At 51.0% G+C, this 9,270-nt stretch overlaps 1 protein-coding gene across 3 annotated transcripts in view; it reads right to left on the minus strand.

The window, feature by feature from the left end:
- LOC140411248 (phosphofurin acidic cluster sorting protein 1-like) overlaps nt 1-9,270 on the minus strand; it is a 911,105-nt gene that overhangs the window by 897,245 nt on the left and 4,590 nt on the right. The gene's annotated exons all lie outside the window — the stretch shown is intronic.

A 9,270-nucleotide genomic window follows, 5' to 3' on the forward strand; every position in this document is an offset into this window, starting at 1 on the left:
ACGTGATATATATCAATCCAGGAATGCAATTTAGCGAAAATCTGTTATTAAAGTTAGTCATTCTTTTCCCATGTCATGCATGTGTGAAAACTGTGTAGACACAAAAGCTTGTGTGAATGGAAACACCAAACTGTAATACTAGTGTAACCATCTAATATATTGTCAGACATGTAACTCAACACCATTGAAAACCGTTTTTAAAAAGCTCAGCGTAGACATTGACATTTTTCACAACACAACTGCATTGTAAAACTCAAATGAAATTATTCGGGAAGCATAAAATCCCCTTGAGTCAATGACTCTCACACTGTCTAACTCTGGACAGGAGTTTGAAGGCATACGGATTTAATTAAAACAAAAAAGGAAAGCCTTTCAAAAGGTAATGATCTATCTGCCCAAGTGTCTGGGGTAATAGCTGCACCTCAGCATGTCTCTCTCTCTCTCTCTCTCTCACTGAATCTGTGCTACCTTTCACACAAGGTTTCAACAGGAGAAGAAACCAGATAACAGGGAGGAAGGGGCGAGATTTCTGTTGTATTAAAGTGACAATCCAGACACAAAATGTTGGCAGAAGGCACTGACTGAGGCAATCCTTTCCCCAGACCAGAGTGACAGACAGCAGACAAAGAAATGCATCTGTGAAATTGGACCAGAAATAGAAAGTGAGATAGAACATAGAAAAATACAGCACAGAACAGGCCCTTCGGCCCATGATGTTGTGCCGAACCTTTGTCCTAGATTAATCATAGATTATCATTGAATTTACAGTGCAGAAGGAGGCCATTCAGCCCATTGAGTCTGCACCGGCTCTTGGAAAGAGCACCCTACCCAAAGGCAACACCTCCATCCAACACTAAGGGCAATTTTGGACACTAAGGGCAATTTATCATGGTCAATCCACCTAACCTGCACATCTTTGGACTGTGGGAGGAAAGCGGAGCACCCGGAGGAAACCCACGCAGACACGGGGAGGATGTGCAGACTCCGCACACACAGTGACCCATGCCGGAATCGAACCTGGGACTCTGGAGCTGTGAAGCAATTGTGCTATCCACAATGCTACCGTGCTGCCCTTAAGAACAAATAAATCTACACTATATCATTTTACCGTAATCCATGTACCTATCCAATAGCTGCTTGAAGGTCCCTAATGTTTCCGACTCAACTACTTCCACAGGCAGTGCATTCCATGCCCCCACTACTCTCTGGGTAAAGAACCTACCTCTGATATCCCCCCTATATCTTCCACCTTTCACCTTAAATTTATGTTCCCTTGTAATGGTGTGTTCCACCTGGGGAAAAAGTCTCTGACTGTCTACTCTATCTATTCCCCTGATCATCTTATAAACCTCTATCAAGTCGCCCCTCATCCTTCTCCGTTCTAATGAGAAAAGGCCTAGCACCCTCAACCTTTCCTCGTATGACCTACTCTCCATTCCAGGCAACATCCTGGTAAATCTCCTTTGCACCTTTTCCAAAGCTTCCACATCCTTCCTAAAATGAGGCGACCAGAATTGTACACAGTACTCCAAATGTGGCCTTACCAAAGTTTTGTACAGCTGCATCATCACCTCACGGCTCTTAAATTCAATTCCTCTGTTAATGAACGCTAGCACACCATAGGCCTTCTTCACATCTCTATCCACTTGAGTGGCAACTTTCAAATATGTATGAACATAGACCCCAAGATCTCTCCGCATTGCCAAGAACTCTACCGTTAACCCTGTATTCCGCTAGGGCTTTTCTCTTTGGAGCGGAGGAGAATGAGAGGCGACTTAACAGAGGTTTATAAGTTGATGAGGGGGATAGATAGAGTGGACGTTCAGAGACTATTTCCTCGGGTGGATGTAGCTGTTACAAGGGGACATAACTATAAGGTTCATGGTGGGAGATAGAGGAGGGATGTCCGAGGTAGGTTCTTTACTCAGAGAGTGGTTAGGGTGTGGAATGGACTGCCTGCTGTGATAGTGGAGTCGGACACTTTAGGAACTTTCAAGCGGTTATTGGATAGACACATGGAGCACACCAGAATGACAGGGAGTCGGATAGCTTGATCTTGGTTTCGGACAAAGCTCGGCACATCGTCGAGGGCTGAAGGGCCTGTTCTGTGCTGTACTGTTCTATGATCTATGAGTGAGAAAAGGAACAATTGCAGGAGGTACTTTGCTGTGATTGGACACGTAAAAGAGAAACCAGAAATGGGCAGAGAGAGACAGAGAGAGACTAAATAAAGCAGCAAGAGAGGAGAAGGGAGAAAAAGACGCTTCCAAACAGAGAAATGCAATGAAAGAGGACAGAAACAAGGATTAAGGCAGAAAGGTACAGCAGACAAGGTTGTTCAGAAAGCATATGGAATACTTTCCTTCATTGGCAGAGATATAGAATATAAAGTAGGGATATAATGATGGAATTGTATTTAACACTGGTGAGGCCACAACTGGAATATTGTGGGCACGATTCTCCAAAATGGAGACAAAGTCCCGACGCCGGAGTGAAAACCGGAGTGTTTCACTCCGGCGTCGGAGCCCGCTCCCAGCCCATTCTCCCGCAGCTGGGGGGCTAGGAGCGGTGTCGCGTATTTTACGCGCGCTGAGCCTTGGTGCCACGTAAAAAGCGGTGCCGCATCACGTAAATGACATCACCCGCGCATGCACGGTTGCCGTCCTCCCTGAGGCAGCCCCGCAAGATGCGGATGGATCTTGCGGGGAGGCGGAGGAAACGAGGTCCTCCTTTAGAGAGGCCAGCCCACCAATCGGTGGGCACCGATCGCGGGCCAGACCCCATCGGAGCCCCCCCCGCCCGGTGGAGGAACCTCCCCCCCCCTCCCACAGGCTGCCCCCCCCCCCCCAGCGTTCCCGCGCAGTTCCGCCGGCAGCGACCAGGTCGTGTTGGGGCGGCCGCTGGGCCTATCCGGGCTGGAGAATCGCCGCTCGCCTTTTGCAAACGGCGAGCGCCGATTCTCCGAGCGGCCAGGCGTGATTCTCGCGGCGCTGGTTTGGGTGGGGGGGGGGGAAGAGAATCGCGTGCCGGTGTCGGGGTGGCGTGACGGGACTTGTGTGGCGCCCCGACGATTCTCCCACCCAGCGTGGAGGGGGGGGGGTGGGGGAGAATTCCGCCCAGGGTTCTGGTCGCCACATTACAGGACGGAGGTAATAGCTTTGGAGAGAATGCAGAGGAGGTTTACAAAAATGTTGCCAGGGCTTAAAAAAAAGAGTAGCTATGAGGGGAGATTGGATAGGTTGGGGTTATTTCTTTGGAACAAATAAGGCTGAGGGGTGACTGAATTGATGTACTGAAGAGATAGGGTGGACAGGATAAAATTGTTTCCTCTGGTGGAGAATCCTAGAACCATGAGGCAGAGATTGAAGATAAGAGGCAGAAGGTGTAGTGGGGACGTGAGGAACAAAATTTTCACGCAGAGGGTAGTGGGAGTCTGGAACTCACTGCCCGAGTTGGTGGTGGAAGCAGAGACCCTAAACTTTTAACAAGTACCTGGCTCTGCACCTTAACTGCTGTAAGCTACAGGGCAAAGGACTGGTGCAGGAAGGTGGGATTAGAAAGGGCATCCTCAGGCTGGCACGGATTAGATGGGCTGAATGTTCTCCTTCTGTAACCTTTCTATGGTTTCCATGGTTTTCAGATACAAAGTCAAAGATAGAAATGCAGAGAGAAAGATAGGTCAGAAATATCCGTGTAATCAAAGGACAAAAAACAGAAAGATCAGCCACACTTTGAATCAAACCCACGTGGTGGAAACAAGCCCAGTTTACACTTCACACACTGTTGTTCCCGACGGGGAGAACAGGAGAGTAATGCTGAAACAGGCAGAAAACATATTGCCATCAGCTTCCCTCTGGACTGGTCAAGTTACAATGAACCTTTCCCCCTGCCCCATAGCTCAAATGCACATAGTAACAAAAAGGCTTGTAGCAAAACTGAACAAAAGATGGTTAACCAGACACAGCGATAAATAAATAAATATACAAAGAATGACACACAGATAAACAGTACGGCAGTTATACAGAGAGAGTAATGCTGAGTATGTTTTAATAACTCAAATATCGAGTAAAGATGAGAAACAGCAACATTAACAACAATCTCCATTTACGCAGCACCTCTAACAGGGGAAAACATCCCAAGATACTTCACAAACGCATTATCAAACACAATGTGGCGCTGTGCCACCGAGGGAGGCATCAGGGAAGGTGACCGACCAAAAGCTTGATCAAAGAGGTAGATTTTAAAGAGACTCTTAAAACTAGACTGCGGTATGTAGTGTGACAGGGAAAGATACGCAGAGTGACAGGGAGAGACACACAGAATGACAGGGGAGAGACACACAGAGTGACAGGGAGAGACACACAGAATGACAGGGGAGAGACACACAGAGTGACGGGGGAGAGACACACCGAGTGACAGGGAGAGACACACAGAGTGACAGGGAGAGACACACCGAGTGACAGGGAGAGACACACAGAGTGACAGGGAGAGATACGCAGAGTGACGGGGAGAGATACGCAGAGTGACGGGGAGAGACACACAGAGTGACGGGGAGAGACACACAGAATGATTGGGGAGAGACACACAGAGTGACAGGGAGAGACACACAGAATGACAGGGGAGAGACACACAGAGTGACAGGGAGAGACACACAGAATGACAGGGGAGAGACACACAGAGTGATGGGGGAGAGACACACCGAGTGACAGGGAGAGACACACAGAGTGACAGGGAGAGATACGCAGAGTGACGGGGAGAGATACGCAGAGTGACGGGGAGAGACACGCAGAGTGACGGGGAGAGACACACAGAATGATTGGGGAGAGACACACAGAGTGACAGGGAGAGACACATAGAATGACAGGGGAGAGACACACAGAGTGTCGGGGGAGAGACACACCAAGTGACAGGGAGAGAGACACACAGAGTGACGAGGAGAGACACACAGAGTGACAGGGGAGAGACACACAGAGTAACGGGGAGAGACACACAGAGTGACGGGGAGAGACACACAGAGTGGCGGGGAGAGACACACAGAGTGACAGGGAGAGAGACACACAGAGTGACAGGGAGAGACACACAGAGTAACGGGGAGAGACACACAGAGTGACAGGGAGAGACACACAGAATGACAGGGGAGAGACACACAGAGTGACGGGGGAGAGACACACCGAGTGACAGGGAGAGAGACACACCGAGTGACAGGGAGAGAGACACACAGAGTGACAGGGGAGAGACACACAGAGTAACGGGGAGAGACACACAGAGTGACAGGGAGAGAGACACACAGAGTGACAGGGAGAGACACACAGAGTAACGGGGAGAGACACACAGAGTGACGGGAAGAAACACAGAGTGACGGGGAGAGACACACAGAATGACGGGGGAGAGACACGCAGCGTGACGGGGAGAGACACACAGAGTGACGGGTAGAGACACACAGAGTGACGGGGAGACACACAGAGTGACGGGGGAGAGACACACCAAGTGACAGGGAGAGAGACACACAGAATGACAGGGGAGAGACACACAGAGTGACAGGGAGAGACACACAGAATGACAGGGGAGAGACACACAGAGTGACGGGGGAGAGACACACCGAGTGACAGGGAGAGACACACAGAGTGACAGGGAGAGATACGCAGAGTGACGGGGAGAGACACGCAGAGTGACGGGGAAGAGACACACAGCGTGACAGGAGAGAGACACACTGAGTGACGGGGAGACACACTGAGTGACAGGGGAGACACACAGAGTGACGGCAGAGATACACTGAGTGATGGGGGAGACACACTGAGTGACGGGGAGACACACTGAGTGACGGGGGAGACACACTGAGTGACGGGGGAGAGACACACTGAGTGATGGGGGAGACACACAGAGTGACGGGGAGACACACTGAGTGACGGGGGAGATACACAGAGTGACGGGGGAGATACACTGAGTGACGGGGGAGATACACTGAGTGACGGGGAGACACACACAGAGTGACGGGGGAGACACACTGAGTGACGGGGGAGACACACTGAGTGACGGGGAGAGACACACTGAGTGACGGGGGAGAGACACTGAGTGACGGGGGAGACACACTGAGTGACGGGGAGAGACACACTGAGTGACGGGGGAGATACACTGAGTGACGGGAGAGAGACACACAGAGTGACAGTAGAGAGACACACAGAGTGACAGGGGAGAGACACACAGAGTGACGGGGGAGATACACTGAGTGACGGGGAGAGACACACAGAGTGACGGGTAGAGACACACAGAGTGACGGGGAGACACACAGAGTGACGGGGGAGAGACACACCAAGTGACAGGGAGAGAGACACACAGAATGACAGGGGAGAGACACACAGAGTGACAGGGAGAGACACACAGAATGACAGGGGAGAGACACACAGAGTGACGGGGGAGAGACACACAGAATGACAGGGGAGACACACTGAGTGACAGGGGAGACACACAGAGTGACGGGGGAGATACACTGAGTGATGGGGGAGACACACTGAGTGACGGGGAGACACACTGAGTGACGGGGGAGACACACTGAGTGACGGGGGAGAGACACACTGAGTGATGGGGGAGACACACAGAGTGACGGGGAGACACACTGAGTGACGGGGAGAGACACACTGAGTGACGGGGGAGAGACACTGAGTGACGGGGGAGACACACTGAGTGACGGGGAGAGACACACTGAGTGACGGGGGAGATACACTGAGTGACGGGGGAGAGACACACAGAGTGACAGTAGAGAGACACACAGAGTGACAGGGGAGAGACACACAGAGTGACGGGGGAGATACACTGAGTGACGGGGGAGACATACTGAGTGACGGGGGAGTCACACAGAGTGACAGGGAGAGAGACGCAGTGTGATGGGGAGAGATGCACAGAGAGAGAGAGACAGAGGAAGAGAAATGCAGAGAAACAGGAGAAAGAGACGCAGAGAGCGAGAGACAGAGGGAGTGACGCAGAATGACAGGAGAGGGATGTAGAGTGACAGGAGAGAGAGATGCACAGAGGGAGAGAGACAGACACAGTGAGAGTGAGACAGAGGGAGAGTGAGAAAAAGAGTGAGAGAGACAGAGAGGGAGGCAGAGAGAGAGTCAGAGAGGGAGACAGAGAGGGAGAGACAGACAGTCAGACCGAGAGAGACAGAGAGAGCGAGAGAGACAGAGGGTGACACAGACAGAGAAAATCTAGCTGTCAGTGAGAGGGAGAGATTGGCACTGGACTGAGTGACAGAGAAAGAGAGAGGGACAGAGAGAGAGACAGAAAGAGACCGAGAGAGAGACAGAGAGGGACAGAGACAGAGAGAGACAGAGAGAGAGACAGAGGCAAAGGCAGAGAGAGAGACAGAGAGAGAGAGACAGAGAGAGAGACAGACAGAGAGAGAGAGACAGAGAGAGAGAGAGAGAGACAGAGAGAGGGGAGGGAGAGAGAGAGAGAGACAGACAGAGAGAGAGAGACAGAAATAGAGAGAGAGACAGAGACAGAGAGAGAGAGGGAGAGAGAGAGACAGAGCGAGAGAGAGAGAGACAGAGACAGAGGGACAGAGAGAGAATCCAGCTGTCAGTGAGAGGGAGAGGTTGCCAGTGGGCTGAGTGACAGAGAGACAGAGAATGAGTGACAGAGAGAGAGATAAAGTCAGAGAGTGACAGCGAGATAGGCAGAGTGAGACAGAGAGAGAGACAGAGAGAGAAAGAGAGACAGAGAGAGAGATAGACAGAGAGGGACAGAGAGAGATTCAGACAGAGAGAGTCAGAGAGAGAATCTAGCTGTCAGTGAGAGGGAGAGATTGCTAGTGGGCTGAGTGACAGAGAGAGAGACAGAGAGAGAGATAGACAGAGAGAGAGAGACAGAGAGAGAGAGAGAGTCAGAGAGAGAGAGAGAGACAGACAGACAGAGAGAGAGACAGAGAGAGAGAGAGAATCTAGCTGTCAGTGAGAGGGAGTAGATTGCCAGTGGGCTGAGTTTCAGAGAGACAGAGAATGAGCGACAGAGAGAGACAGAGAGAGTCAGAGACAGAGAGAGAGAGAGACAGAGAGAGAGAGTCAGAGAGAGAGAGACAGAGCGAGATGGACAGAGACACAGAGAGAGACATAGAGTCAGTGAGAGACAGAGAGATAGACAGAGCGAGACAGAGACAGAGAGAGAGTGAATCTAGCTGTCAGTGAGAGGGAGAGATTGCCAGTGGGCTGAGTGAGAGAGAGACAGAGAATGAGAGACAGAGAAAGAGAGACAGAGAAAGAGTGAGAGTCAGAGAGATAGAGAGACAGAGAGAGACAGACAGAGAGAGAATGAATCTAGCTGTCAGTGAGAGGGAGAGATTGCCAGTGGGCTGAGTGACAGAGAGACAGAGAATGAGAGACAGAGAGAGAGACAGAGCGATTGACAGAGAGAGACAGAGAGAGAGAGTCAGAGACAGAGAGAGACAGAGAGAGACAGAGACAGAGGGAGAGAGAGACAGAGAGAGAGTCATAGAGAGAGAGTCACAGTGAGAATCAGACAGAGAGAGTCAGAGAGAGAATCTAGCTGTCAGTGAGAGGGAGAGATTGCTAGTGAGCTGAGTGACAGAGAGACAGAGAAAGCTAGACACAGAGAGAGACAGAGAAAGAGTGAGAGACAGAGAGAGATACAGAGACACAGAGAGAAATAGAGTCAGAGAGAGACAGAGAGATAGACAGAGACAGAGACAGAGAGACAGAGAGAGAGAGAGAGAGAGTGACAGATAGAGACAGAGAGGGACAGAGACAGAGAGAGAGACAGAGAGAGAGACAGAGGCAAAGGCAGAGAGAGAGACAGAGAGAGAGAGACAGAGAGAGAGACAGAGACAGAGACAGAGAGACAGAGAGAGAGAGAGAGAGAGTGACAGATAGAGACAGAGAGGGACAGAGACAGAGAGAGAGACAGAGTTGTCAGTGAGAGGGAGAGATTGCCAGTGGGCTGAGTGACAGAGAGACAGAGAAAGAGTGAGAGTCAGAGAGTCAGAAAGAGAGGGAGAGAGACACAGAGACAGAGAGAGAGACAGAGAGTGAATCTAGCTGTCAGTGAGAGGGAGAGATTGCCAGTGGGCTGAGTGACAGAGAGACAGAGAGAGACGGAGAAAGAGTGAGAGTCAGAGAGAGAGACAGAGAGAGAGGGACAGAGAGGGAGGGAGAGAGACAGAGAGAGAGAGACAGAGAGAGAGGGACAGAGACAGAGAGAGAGACAGAGAAAGAGTGAGAGTCAGAGAGAGAGGGGCAGAGACACAGAGGGAGACAT

Source organism: Scyliorhinus torazame, chromosome 4 (assembly GCF_047496885.1).
Source record: "Scyliorhinus torazame isolate Kashiwa2021f chromosome 4, sScyTor2.1, whole genome shotgun sequence".
Lineage (NCBI taxonomy): Eukaryota > Metazoa > Chordata > Chondrichthyes > Carcharhiniformes > Scyliorhinidae > Scyliorhinus > Scyliorhinus torazame.